Source organism: Marmota marmota, unplaced genomic scaffold, assembly GCF_001458135.2.
Source record: "Marmota marmota marmota unplaced genomic scaffold, marMar, whole genome shotgun sequence".
Lineage (NCBI taxonomy): Eukaryota > Metazoa > Chordata > Mammalia > Rodentia > Sciuridae > Marmota > Marmota marmota.
This window is the reverse complement of record NW_025999977.1, coordinates 24,246,035-24,259,449: the sequence shown is the minus strand read 5'-3', so window position 1 is coordinate 24,259,449 and position 13,415 is coordinate 24,246,035. Positions and strand designations below refer to the sequence as shown.

Sequence of the window (13,415 nt, the reverse complement as noted above, 5' to 3'; positions counted from 1 at the left end):
CATCTACAACTAAAAAAAAATATTTAAAAAAAATCTCACTCTTAGTAATGGAGGAGGAGGAAGAGGATGACATATCGTCCAGTTGTCTTACTTCTGAAGGATTTGGAACTCCTGCTACCTTCATCCACTAGGATCAACATGAATTCATTTCTGTTGGAAGTGATTGTGTATCTGGGGATCCTGCCAAATTGGTCCCACTATGTTGGGAAAGCTTGTGACCGACTGAATGATGTCCAGATTTATGCTGAAATCTCTGCTTCTGTTTTGGTCAATTTTATATATATATTTTTTTGCTCCCAGCTGACCTTTGTCACTTGGGAATAGGATGGGATGTGCTGGGTGGTCTCAAACTCACATCCTCAGATGCTTGAAGGAAATTCCCTTTTGGTATATTAGGGCTCTTTTTTATTCTTTGAAGTTTTTAAAGGATCATACTTTCAATGGAATCAAAAAGGCCCCTTATGCCAGGCTCTATCTTGGGGGTAGCCTGGAAAGGCAAGGAAATGGTGGTCTAAAAGATGGACTATGAGTGGCTCTCCCAGGGGCCGGTATATCTGAAGTTGCCTGCGTATCTTCATTTCTTTCATTGACATAATAGTTATCCTTTGTGGAGTGCTCATTTTATGCTGGGTACATAAAGCACATTGAGTGCATTTGCTTATTTAATCTTCCTAGAAACCTAACACACAAATATTGGCCCACTTTACAGATAAGAAAGTGGCTGGACCAGAATGGGAACCCTCTGTGCTGTCAGAGGCTGTAATGTTCAGCGTGGTCAAAGTGCAAACTACAGTGCTGGAAGAAAGCTCTGTCCCTTTGAGTCGTTCCTTCTCATTTATCTACTGTAGATTTAGGTGTGCTTTGCCTGGGTCTGTGCATGGGAGGGGTGTTTCCTCCTCAGAAGAGGAATCTTTTCAGCAAACACCAGCAGCAGAGAACAAAGCTTATGTTAAAAAAGCAGGGGCTGAAATGACTTCGTGACACTTCTCATCCTCACCTCCAAACCCAGGCCTCGTGCAGGCTAGCCAAGTGCAGGAAATGGTGGCTTAGGTCACCGTGCATTTCTCCCAGTGAAGTCCATTGCAGACATCCTCAGTGTCATTGATTTCCCCTCTTCTTGAGAGTTGTGAGCATGGAGATTCTGTGATATCCAATCTGGAGGCTGATTCTTCACTCTCCCTGGGTAGAACCATCTCCTGCAGCTTCTGGTAGCAGGGCCCCTCTGTTCTCTTGTCGCTGCCCTCCTTCCAGACTTAATGGGCCCTGGAGTCAGGAAGGTCAGGGCATCATGTAGTTTAACCCACTCATTTTATTGGGGGGTAGGGAGAGAAGGGAAGCTCTAAAGTCTCTTTTGTGGTAGAGAGAAAGTTAGACATACCCTATTAAGATAATTCTGATGCAAAATGACCAGATTGGGGGGCTCTGTTGCTGGTTTTGGTGGGATCTTTGCAGCACATATAGGATTTTTCCACTTGGATCTGAAGTCGTTTTACTTGATTAGCATTGCATCTCCCAGTTTTGCTTATGTTTCAGGCTGCTTCTGATTTTTAGTACCCAACTACAGAATCTCAAAACTAGAAGGACACATTGATATCCTCAAGTGTGGCCTCTTAGGATTTGGATTATCACTTGAATCATTATCATCATTGTCTAGAAAGGCTTATGGTCACCCACTGGGGTTGAGACCAGTACATCCATTATAGTTCCAGGTGAATGTTGGAGGAACTGAAGAGTCCCTCTACTTCAAGAAGAATTTTCTTTAGTTTGTGTGTGTGTGTGTGTGTGTTTTCCTCTTTTTTTTCTTTTGAGTATCTTAAAGCAAAGCTGGTTTAGATAAATGTCAGTAGGTGAATGTGTTAGTCAGCTTTTGGTCATTATAACAATATGCTTGAGATAATTAACCTATAAAGAGAAAAGATTTATTTTGGTTCATAGTTTTCAAGTCCATGATTAGTTGCTTTGAGCAAAGAATCACATTATGGTGGGAGCATCTGTTGGAACAAAGCTGCTTACCTTGTGGTCAGGAGGCAAAAAAAGAGAGTAAGGAGGGGGCTAGGTACCCCTTCAAGGGCACCCCCCGCACCAATGACCTAAAGACCTCTCACTAGGCCCTAACTCTTAAGTTTTCACCATCTCCCAAGAGCACCAATATGGGGACCAAGCCTTTAACACACAGGCCTTTGGGAGACATTCAAGATCCAAACTATAGCAGTGAAAATATTGAGCCCACTTAAGTTAACACTTATGCAATACAGGAGGGGTGGAATTCTAATCCATCTGAGAAAATTCAGACACATGTTTTACTAAAAGCCTGTAAATAAAGACAGAAGATCTTAGTTCAAAGAAAGGAATTATTATAGTTGACAATAAAAGCCTAAATAGGACCTTAATTAAGGATTAGCCAATTAAGTAATTCCTTAATTAATCTGCTAACTGGTTTCTGTTGCAACCAGGGAGTTGCAACAGTCTTTAGCCATGACCTACCTGTACACATAAGTATGAGAATTAATATCTGCGGCCCAGATATGTGGAGGGTGACAAGCCTGGCCTCAAACCCCAAAGGGAAACCCAGACCTGAGGCAGAGTGAAAGAGGGAGGTGACAGCAGGTTTCAAGCCTCTAAATTTCTCTGTGTCCATTTCCTGTATACTACAGAGTTGAGAAAATTTTGATCTGTTCATTAAATACACCCCTGTAGAAGCAAAGTTAAATTATTTCCATGCCCAAGGCTAAAGATAAAGGTTATTATCATCTTTGGAGTGGAAAGAAATAGTCGTCCATTGTGTTGCCAATGAATGAGACCATATAGTTTTTAAAAATCCATATTGAAATTAACGCATAAAAAGTAGTGTTTGTGATCTTGCTCTCCTGTCACAAATGGTTTGATTTGTATGTCTTAGGGATCTCTGGCATCTCTCAGATCTCTCTTTACCATCAGGAATAGACATGCTGGAGAACCCGGACCCCGCTGGAGCCATGCCTTTTTCCGGTGGCTCTGGCCTGGGGCAGCCCTAAATGCTAGACCCTCAAAACTCATCCGTGCACATGACCTTGTTTTCAAGAAATCATCAAGCTTGGATGGAGGAAATGCCTTTCCCTCCATATGTTCTTAAAGCATGCAAAACTTGAAGAGAAATTTAACATGTGCTTCTAACTAATTTTTACTTAATTCTTCAGTGTTTGCTTTCTTTTTAAAGAAGATTCCATGTGATGAGAAAACCTGGGACTCAAGCTTTCTGAAGAGGGTTTCTGTTTTTTTGGGGGCGGTGGGGTGGGGATTTGAATTCAGGGACACTTGACCACTGAGCCACACCCCCAGCCCTATTTTGTATTTTATTTAAACACAGGGTCTTGCTGAGTAGCTTTAGTACCTCACTTTTGCTAAAGCTGGCTTTGAACTTGGAATCTTTCTGCCTCAGCCTCCCGAGATGCTGGGATTACAGGTATGTGCAACCAAGCCTAGCTCTGAAAATGGTTTCTTGATAACACATACAAAATAATGTGTGGCCAAAGCCTGTGGAGCATGCAGATTTGTAAGGCATGAATCCTGGATGGAGTTCTGAGGGGATGCTTCATTTGGACCCCCTGGTGCATGAAAGTCATAGGGTCACCATCTCCAAAGCCCCTCATTCTTAAATGTCACCCTCTCCCTGCGAGGTGGGTGTGTGGTGCAGCTATACCCTTTGTGGTTGCTTCCCAAGGTCTTCATTCAGTTTCACATATTTCTCTCCAAAATGCTATCATTCTTTTTCACTTCTTTCTTGTTCTTCCCCCTTTCGCCTTTCATTTTGGGAAGAGGGTTTAGGAAAAGAGGTTAAGTATCTTGGCCGAAATTCTGATGGTGCTAGAAATAGAACTCTAGATGGTTGACCCTCACACCCCAGGCCCAAGAAGAGACCACCCAGCAGGACTTTAGTGCTGCCCCCAGAGATGCTTCCCAGAACTGGGCTTCCAGAGTTTGACTTCTAGAAACAGAACATTAATGTACGGAAGGGGATTTCCCCTTCTTCTTGAATCCCACTTCACTCAGAAGGGCCTGTCCAAGTTTAGGGAAGGGAATGGCACTGGGTAGCTGTGGGTTGAAGAAAGAACTAATTCTGTAATTCCAGAAGTTGGTTCCAACCTGAGCCCCCTACTACCCCTACCTCCAGGTAACAACTAGGACAGTTAAAAGAACTCCTGGAGACAGGAGAGAGATTTCAGGGGTCTGGCAAACACAGCAGTTCCCTGTGTTGCTGGCAGGTGCCCAAGTTTAATCTGTGTTTATGGGAATTTGCAGGGTTGAGCTGTGGTGGATGGAAATACAGGTCTGTAGGCTCCATCGTCAATTAAGTTTCCTGCTCATCCAAAAACTTCAGGCCAAGATAATCAAGCAGGTGAAGGGAAAAGAGCAGATTATTTACTAATGCAAAGGACTTGGATAAATGTGTAATTACCTTTATGGTTCTGAGTGCTGTGCAAACCTCTGCTTGTGATCCTGAAGGAAGACTTTGAGTGAGAAACCAGTCTAGCACTTTCTCGCTGGAGTAAGAAAGTTCTGTGATCTCATATTGGTTGGTTTTATTCTTTTTTTTTTTTTATCTCTCTCTCAACACAAAGACCTTTTAGTTTTCTTTTGGTAAGACCAGGAACACTCCTAGAGGATCAATGGAATTAAAGGTGAAGAGAGAACTGTGAGAGGTAAATCACAGTAAGACCAAAGAAGAACCTCAGGTGTAGCTGGTTAACCGACAACAGTAAATCGCGGAGGAAATGTTAGACCCTAGGATGGCCTATGGGAGGGGGGTACTTTTTATTTAGGGTGGATAGCATTTGGTGATCTTCTAGAATCATATTCCACAGGTGTCACTGTTATTCAAGTTCCTAGGGGTGGGACAAAAGAAAAAAGCCTAACATCCTGTGGGAACATTGGGGGAAGTGGCACTGCTATGCCCTGCTTTTGTCTTTGGATTTGCTTTCCATGCAAATGTGCTTTTTACTTTGAAGGGATCTGGGTAAATAATTATTACAAAAATTAGCTGGAGGCAACAGCTTTCTCAAATATTCTCTTTCTGAAAGGAGGGTGGAGAGGAATGAGCCCAACCCTCTACCTGAGGACATTTCTGTTCTCTGTAACTGTTTTTTAAAAAAGGAACAAGAAAGTAAAGAGTCTACACAGCAATGTCTCTCTTTAACCAACCTTCTCATGTGCAATTTCAAGTGCTTTCAGAATTTGGAAGAGTGTTTATTTCAGAGCTATGCGTTGTCTCAGCAGGCTTATTTTGCTTATCCCAAAGTCTGGATATTCCTGCCTCTTCTCATTCCAAGGGCGTTTATGTAGAGTGTGTGTAATCAACCAGGTTCTCAATGCAGAGAGTTTAAATAGGAAGACTTGCGTTTGGCCCTTCTGATACTGAAGTCTATGCAGACAGAAGAATTTTATAATCCGAGACCTTCAAACGACAGGGCATACTTTTATTGTCCCCAAGTTTGATTAAGACTCAAAGGAGCAGCCTTACAGAGAATGTGTCTTTGCTCTCAACAGAACTTCTGTGGACTCATCCACTATAGCATGGGTGACCACTGGAAGGGTCCATGTGTTGGATTCCTTCATGGGATGGTTTTACTGGAGGAGGACTTAGGGCTTTATTTTTAGGAGTTGAAGGACCTCTCTTAGCCTCTGTGCCCCAGGTGTGTGTCTCCCAGATCGTGGTGAACTTCAAACAACAAGGGATAGGAAAATTTTGTGAAAATAAAACAAAACAAAACAAAAACAAAAACACACCTCCAACAGCAAAACTTGGCCTGGTATCAAAGCAGAGGAGTTAAAACTCCAAGTGACAAGTCTCCAGAAGCTTTTTGGAGGAAACCCGTTTCTTGGAAGGGGTGCCAGTGCCCTGGTGAGAAGCAAACACACTGGTCAGGCCTGGTGGATGGTTACCCAAAGCCAGATGACCTAGATCACAGAGGAGGAACTCTGACCTGGCTCAGCTTTTCACACCTTTCTCAACCAGATGTTTTCTGATGGGTGGACATGACCTCTCAGGAAATTTCACAATTTTTGGTAGTGGAAAGAAGTCAAAAGAATTCAGAACCTCCAAAAGCTTGTTACATTGCTAAATGTACATTTGGGGAATGCTTTTCTTTCTTTGCCCTCTCCTGGCCTGACTCTAATTATCTACAGAAACATCTGATTAACTCCAAATGACACGGCCTATGTATGAGTCCCACAGGGACGAGTTTTGGAAGGAACTTTCCAGAACCATATCACATTTCATTAGTTGGGCTCCTGCTTTCATGGCACTATCCGACTTTGGTTGGGAAATGAGAGACATTTTAGCTTTTCCTTACCTCTTTTCTTCCACAAAAGCATAAGTCACTGATAGTTGGCTAGAGGTTAGGAGGACAGGAGGGACACTCAGGGCTGAGGATGTGGTATTAACTGGTTCTTTATCTTCTCACCTGTAGCTCCTTCCCTTCCCTGAATAATCGGCCAAAAAGACAGGTGTGAAAACGGATGCTGAGCAATTATGGTCCTTGCCCTCTCTGTTTACCCAGATCTTCTGTGTCCTTCACATGTCAGATCAAGGAAAACCCGTTTCCAACTCTAGTTATCTGTCCCTTCTCTTAATAGCTCCAGCAATTACATTATTTACCATGTAGTTTAACACAAGTTTTATACGTAATATTGCTACTATTTCATATATCCAAATGTTAGATCTATACCTCAGCCACGGAGGCCCAGAGCAGATAAGCTGTCTTTGTGTGTCCATGAGGCAAGAACCGTCTTAGCCACAGATACTCATCAATTATCTGATCATAACGCCGCTGACACATTTGTCTCCCCAAAACCTGATTTCGGTACTTGGCAGATCCTGAGCAATTTTGGCAGCTGAGCTGTGGGACAAGACTTAAGTTATTTGTTCCCATTTATTGGTGAACTGAGCAGTCCATCCAAATTTAAAATTCTCTAATCAGATTAGCTCATTTTTAATCACCCGGAGTCTGGCAGGGTTTGCTCTGTGTGGGAGCTGGCAAGGCTCGACGGTTGCATTGACTTCCTTTGTGTACTCTTGATGAAGGTCTTTTCATCCTCGCCCACCTTGTGCTTTAAAAACTGAGTCAAGCTATGTCTCAAGGAGCTTTTTCTACCCTTCCTTTTTTCTTCTACCCCTTTTGTTAGGTCTGATGGCTTTACAGCCATGCTGCCTGACCTTTGCCAGGGTTAGGAGGAGTATATTTGCATGTGTGTATCCTTGTGCTTAGGTATACATGTGTATACACACATGTACATGTTTTTGCATGCATATTTAAGTATTGTGCACACTCATGCACAATTGTTGATGCATGATCTGAGTGATGGCATCGTGTCTGACTAGGCAAAGTAAAAATCTAGCCTCTATCTATCTATCCATCTATCTTTTGATGTTGGAGATTGAACCCAGGATGCTTTGCCACTGAGCTACATCCCTACCCCTTTTTATTTTTTATTTTGAGACCAGGTCTCACTAAGTCACAGAGGCTGGCCTTGAACTTGTGATCCTCCTGCCTCAGCCTCCTGAGTCCCTGGGATACAGGCATACACCACCATCCCTGGCAAAACTTACCATTTTCATCCAGAGACTATAGTTTATTTCTCACTGCCATTAAGTTTGTTTAACCTGTGAAACAGAAGTAAATTATTTTCTCTTGTACAGGTGTGTTAGTCAAGTTTCCATCACTAAAATGAAATGCTTAAAATAATTACCTTATAAAGAGAAAGGTTTATTTTGGCTCAGAATTTTTGGGGCTTCCAGTCCATGAGTAGGCAGACCCGTTGCTTTTAGGCTTCTCTTGGGCCTGCTGGATGGCAATAACAGGAGTGTTGGCAGAGAAAACTGCTCACTCACTGGCAGGAAGTGAAACAGGAAGAAGAACAAGTCAGGGTCCCACAGTCCCCTTCAAGTCACACCGACTTAAGGACCTCCCACTAGGTTCTACCTTCCAAAGGTTCCACCACCTCCCAACAGCACTACTCTGGGGACCAAGCCTTTTTACACATGGGCCTTTTGGGACGTCCAACACCAAACTGTAGCAATAGGCATTGGCCATTTTGCCTTTAGCATGACGTTTGCCTTCTCTGCTCACGTATTTTGCTGTGCTTTGTTTCTTGAGATCTCACCTAGGGTCCAGGATCAAACAGATGCAGGTTGCTGAGTGCTAATATTGTCTTCAAATGCTCAAATTCCAGCACCCTGGTAAAATGGTGGGAAGTGTGAGGCGGGCCCTTCTGAGGACAGCTAGGCAGAAACATGTATGATTTGCAGTCTCCCGTGGCGCCTAGCCCTTGCCAGGGTGCAGTGGGCACATACTTACTCTGTACCCACTCACACGCACCATTCCTGGATACCCAGGTAATTCACACACTTGCGACAAAGGATTCTCAATTCTGCCAAGAGTAGGATTGTAAAACTCTCTTTCCAATATTCCACAGGAAGCACTCTTCTGTGCCTTGTCCCCTTGCTTAGGTGGTAGTGGATGCTATTGGAGCAGCCTGAGTGAGCCCTGATCCCCCTCTCAGAGACTGCAGTAGCTGTGGGCAATGTTTGGCTGCCCATTCCCTCCACGGAGTTACGCCTCTTCCTGGGTCAAGCTCAGAGCGTTTGGGACAATCTGGAGTTACTATACGGATGCACGGGGAAGGTGGAAGTCATGCTTCCTCTGTCTGAAACACAACACTGGCTGTGTGGCTTCTTTATTTTCGGGGCATGGCGTTACTCTTTTGTTACAAAAGTACAAATGTGGCCAGCTTGGCATGTTCACGAAGATCATAGTTTTGGAGCTGGGTTCTGAGACATCAGACACAGGGCGTCCCTTGTGCTACGTTCCTGGGGCTTGCAGAATGACGACTGACTATTTTCCCCGCGGCCTGAGTACTGCTCAGGCTTCTTACCTTCACAGGAGGACCAGGCAGCGCACAGCATGGTACTTGCCTCCAAAACCACAAAAACACCCTGTGATTTAGGCAAGCGGCAGTTATGGTTATCTTTCCTGCATAGGTGGATGATGAAACTGAGACAGCGAGCAGACGGGATGCCAGCTCTCCAACCGCACCCTCTCTCTTGACCTGCAGGTCACCAGCACCAGCCCCATCCGCAGTAGATTATTTCTTCCTTCCTAAAAGTCCAGGCTGCCTTTTGCCACGCAGAGACAATGAGATCCTTAACCACGGGTGAAAGAGACCAACCGAATCAAAACAAACAAGGGCTTTAAAAAAAAAAACAAAAAAAAAAAACACTTTTCTTAGGAAGTCATTAAGAAATTATTGAGATGATTAATGTGGGTGGAAAATATTTAACTTTGGTCATTGTTTAGGCTGGCCAGTTTGATTGCATTAGGAATTGGTTTCAAGAAAGTGCTATAGTGTTCTCTCCCAGTGTTCCTTCGGCCCCGGGGTGCTACAGTCAGGTGACCTCTAGGTTCAGGGATGACCAGGGTCCACCGTAGTTGGAGAGGGGGGTCCATGGCGAATGAGCATTGGGGTAGGAAGGATGGTGGAGTCAGACTTCCCCTGCCCAGCCAAGTGTCCTCTTTGCCCTGTGGTGGCAAAGATGGTGACGATCTGGAGGATTTGGAAGCCAAAGGAAAACAAAAGAGAGGACTCCGGGTGAAGGCGAAGTGAGAAGGAGCCAGTGGATCTGTTTACAGGGCTCCAAGAGGCTTGCGTGAGGCACATCCTTTTTCTGGCAGAGGCGGCCAGCGGTCAGCTGGGAAGAGCCTCTCAGACAGCTAATGAGAGGTTCCTCCACTCTGACGCTGCCATCTCCCTCCCCAGCGGGTGGGGATGAGAACCTGTCGGCCACAGGTTGACCTCTCTCTCCAGTGTCCCCTGCATGGGCATCTGGGAGACACTGGCAGCGCCGGCACAGCATGTGCTCCGAGGCCCAGGTTTTTCTTCCTCCCATTGTGACGTGGACTGAAACCTGGCCATCTTCCTTTCCTCCTCCTTCATCTTTTCTTAGAACTTTTGTTCCTGTTTCTCACTTGCCTAAGACACAGGGAGGTGGAGCAACTCTATGAAGAGATTGTGTGGGGGAGGAGCTTCCCACCACCATGGGAGGCAGGATGTGCCCCTTCCTCTCCAGAGACCCCAGCTCTTCTGCCCCTGCTGGGAAGCTTTCTCCAGGGCCCCACATCTGGCACCATCTGCTTGGGAGGTGTTCAATCATTGTCACGAGGGCCAAACTGTAGCCCTCAGCTCTCTGAATGCACCTTTCACTGGTCAGTGAAAGAGGACGGAGGGAAGGGGCCAACCCACCTTACCATTTGACACCAAAGGAAACCGAGGCCCAGAAGAGAGACTGAGTGGCTGGTGAAAGCAGATTTAGCAGGTAATTTGGGTAGCAGTTAGACTGAGCACCCACCCATGCTGGTACCTAATTCAGTGTTTTTTTCTTCATAAAGCCAGAAAGCAGGGGAAAAGGGAGGGAGTAAAAGTAGCTACCAGACAGGAGGAAACAGAGAGTGTTGGAAAGAGAAAAGGGAGGTGGTGGAACTGGGGAAGGATGTTCTATCTACTGTCAAGGGTCCTGATGAGAAAGAAATGCAGTAAATACATCTCCTAATAAATGGTAAATGCAGATGTTGTTCCCTGGCCCTGATTTTTCTCAATCACTTTCACTAGTTAGTTGATGGTCCCGTGGGGTCTTCCTGACCCTGGGCTTTTACCCCAGTGAGAAAGACAACCATGCTTGTTAAGAGTGAAGTGACAGCTCACAGCTGCTTATTCACACTGAGTTGAGCATCTACTGTGTTCTCACTTTGTAAGATGAAGTCATGGGTCCTGCAGAACAAGCTATGTGTAGAAAAGGCCACGGTGGGGGGGGACACCTGGGGAACAGGAGTGGGAGCTGCAGTGGACAAATGTCCACCCAGTCCTGAGCATGGACAGACACTGGAGCAGTGTAAAGTAAGCAGCAGCTGCTCCACAGCCAGGCTAGTGACCTGTACTATGTCACCCTATTTAGTCCCTTCTTATTGGGTATTTAGGATTTGGCTCACTTGACTAGAGTGGTGGCAGCAGGTGGCCCGGGGTGGCATCTGGGCTTAAATTGGGAAGGGTTTCTGGGAGAGGTGAACTGTCCTTCCCTGAAAGGCAACTGGATCCTTGCTCAGTGTCTGTCCTCAGCTCCTCTGCCCCTCCACTTCAGGTTTCCTTGGGCACTTGGCTGCTGGGAGGGTTTTCTGAGCAAGAGCCCCTCAGAATGGGTCTTTAATGGCTATGAGCCCCAGAAGGTCTGTCTTGGCTGCTGAGTCCTGTAGCCCTGACACTCTGCTCTTGGATGGATGGGCCAGCTAGAGGTCATGTCATTGTCCCCAGGAGAAGACCTGCCCAGGCTTCAGGAGGGTGGGTGAAGACACTGACAAAGGCTATGACAGTCACCACATATGTGCTTGGCCCTGTCCTAAGCACTTTACAAACAATCAGCTCACCTGGTCTTGACAGTAGCTTCCTGATAGAGGTGCTGTCATCCTCCTTCTGCAGAAATAGCCAATGGCACCAAGAGGCAGGGATGGGATTCCGACCCATTCTTTCTTACTCCAAAGACCTCGTTCCAAGGATCAGGCTACATTGCCTCCTCATTCATTACCCCTGGGGCCTCTCTTTTCTCATCTGTAATATTAGGTCTTGAATGAGCTGAATGCTTGGGTACCTCTTGGCACTGCCATCCTGAAATTCTAGAGACGGGGTGTCCCCAAGTGATAAAAAGCCTTTGCCTTTGAAGTGATGGCACTTCAGAAATGTTGGAGAGGAGGAGACTCAAATTGCTGAGCCCCTCTGTGGCCCACAGCAGCCTCAGCCTATTTCTCAACTCATTTCTCCTCTGGTGCTCAGTGCTGAGCACACTTTGGGCAATCCCAGAGCTGCCAGCTCTCAGGAGAAGGTGCACTGGAGCAGATGCCTCAGGCTCCACCCCTGCAGACTGGACCCTTCTCTTAGCACATGTCCCTGCCAGCGACGCTCACTAGTCAGAGCCGTCTGATGCTGTCACCCTGCAGCTGCTCCTGGCTGCCACATCAGTTAGAAATAGAAATTCCCTTTGGCCCCAGAGCGTGCCCTTCGGCTCGGCTGCTGCTCTTCTGGGGATCCTGCCTGCTCTCCCTTAGTGGGTGGGGCCCCTCAGAGGGACAGGAGGTTGGAAAAAGCAGGGATCTGGCATCTGGGAGTCCCAGGGCTGTCCTTGGCTGGGATGCATAGGCTGACTATCCCTTCCTTGGTCAAGATTTGCGATAGGACCTCACAGAAGGTGGTCTGATGCTGGCCTGGCAGGGAGGTCTCCTCATGCCCCCTATAGCTTCCAGTGTGGAGGAGCTCCCCAAACACGTACCAAGGGAGCTGTGGACATGGGATGGGGCAGAATCCCGGAACATGCTACAACTTGAGGGGTTGTGTGCCCACCTTTTTTCTCTTTCCCCTAAATTCCTTCCCTTCCCATCTCCCCTGTCTCCCTTCTACTCTGCTAAGCATCCCTTGCCCCCTTCTTTACCCATGTGACTTTCTGCCTTGAGGACAGTTGAAAGTTAGGTAGGAGTCAGGTATGGCTTTTCTTGTGACCCTACAGGGCAGGCAGTATTAGGAGTGGCATTTGGCCACGGGTGGTGTTGTGCAGTCACAGGACCAGGGAGACACAGGCCTTGGCTTCTGGAACCATCAGGCCTCCAACTGTGCCTCCTGATGGAGGAATCCAGCCAGGACGCCTGGTTACCCTGATTTTGACTCCCTCCTGGAGGGCCCACCCAAGGTGCCTGGCCTCAGAGCCAACGCACCCCTTCCCCTGTGCCTCTGAATCTTGGCCCTGCTCCTCCTGTTTCTGAGGCTGCCTCCAAGTCCAGGGTATCACACTGACCTGAGGAAGCACAATGACATGGTCCCAGCAGGGTGTGGTCAAGGAAGTTGTTTTTACTAATGGTAAACAGGATAGTAAAACAACAATAGCAAGGCAGGCACTTCTTCCCAGGGACTGCAAGTGGGTTTCTCCGCATTCTGGATGGTCCACAGCTTTCTCCTCTTTAATGTGGGACTGATTCCCAAGGGGGTCGACATTGAGGAAGGAACGAAGGGCTTTTGAGACTGTTTCAGTCACTGCGGCTGCAACCTTACCCACATGTGATTGCCCACCAAAGCCCCTTGTCTGCGTTTGTAGCCCCTGTTTTGCTCACGAGGAGAGAAGGCTCATGGGCTTTAAATAGGCTGCTCGTGGTCGTGTGATTGAGACGTATGCTGGCCAGGCTGCTGGCACATCTGCTTGCTACAGGGGTCACGGTCTTCCTGCTTCCACAGTGTGTATGTAAGAGTGTGTTCTTTTTCTCTGTTTTGTGTGTGTGTGTGTGTGTGTGCATGTGGTGGGGGGCAGATGTGTAGATAGATGAACTTCATACAGTCTAACCAGCTCCAGG

At 46.6% G+C, this 13,415-nt stretch overlaps 1 protein-coding gene and 1 long non-coding RNA gene across 3 annotated transcripts in view; one reads left to right on the top strand and one right to left on the bottom strand.

Annotated features, from left to right (window-relative positions):
- Nucleotides 1-13,415, top strand: part of Prkce (protein kinase C epsilon) — a 492,097-nt gene that overhangs the window by 100,797 nt on the left and 377,885 nt on the right. The gene's annotated exons all lie outside the window — the stretch shown is intronic.
- LOC125617184 lies at nucleotides 5,433-6,488 on the bottom strand. The gene is made up of 2 exons (XR_007348090.1): nucleotides 6,330-6,488; nucleotides 5,433-5,695 (listed from the first exon to the last, which is right to left on the bottom strand). It is a non-coding gene; the product is annotated as an uncharacterized LOC125617184 (long non-coding RNA).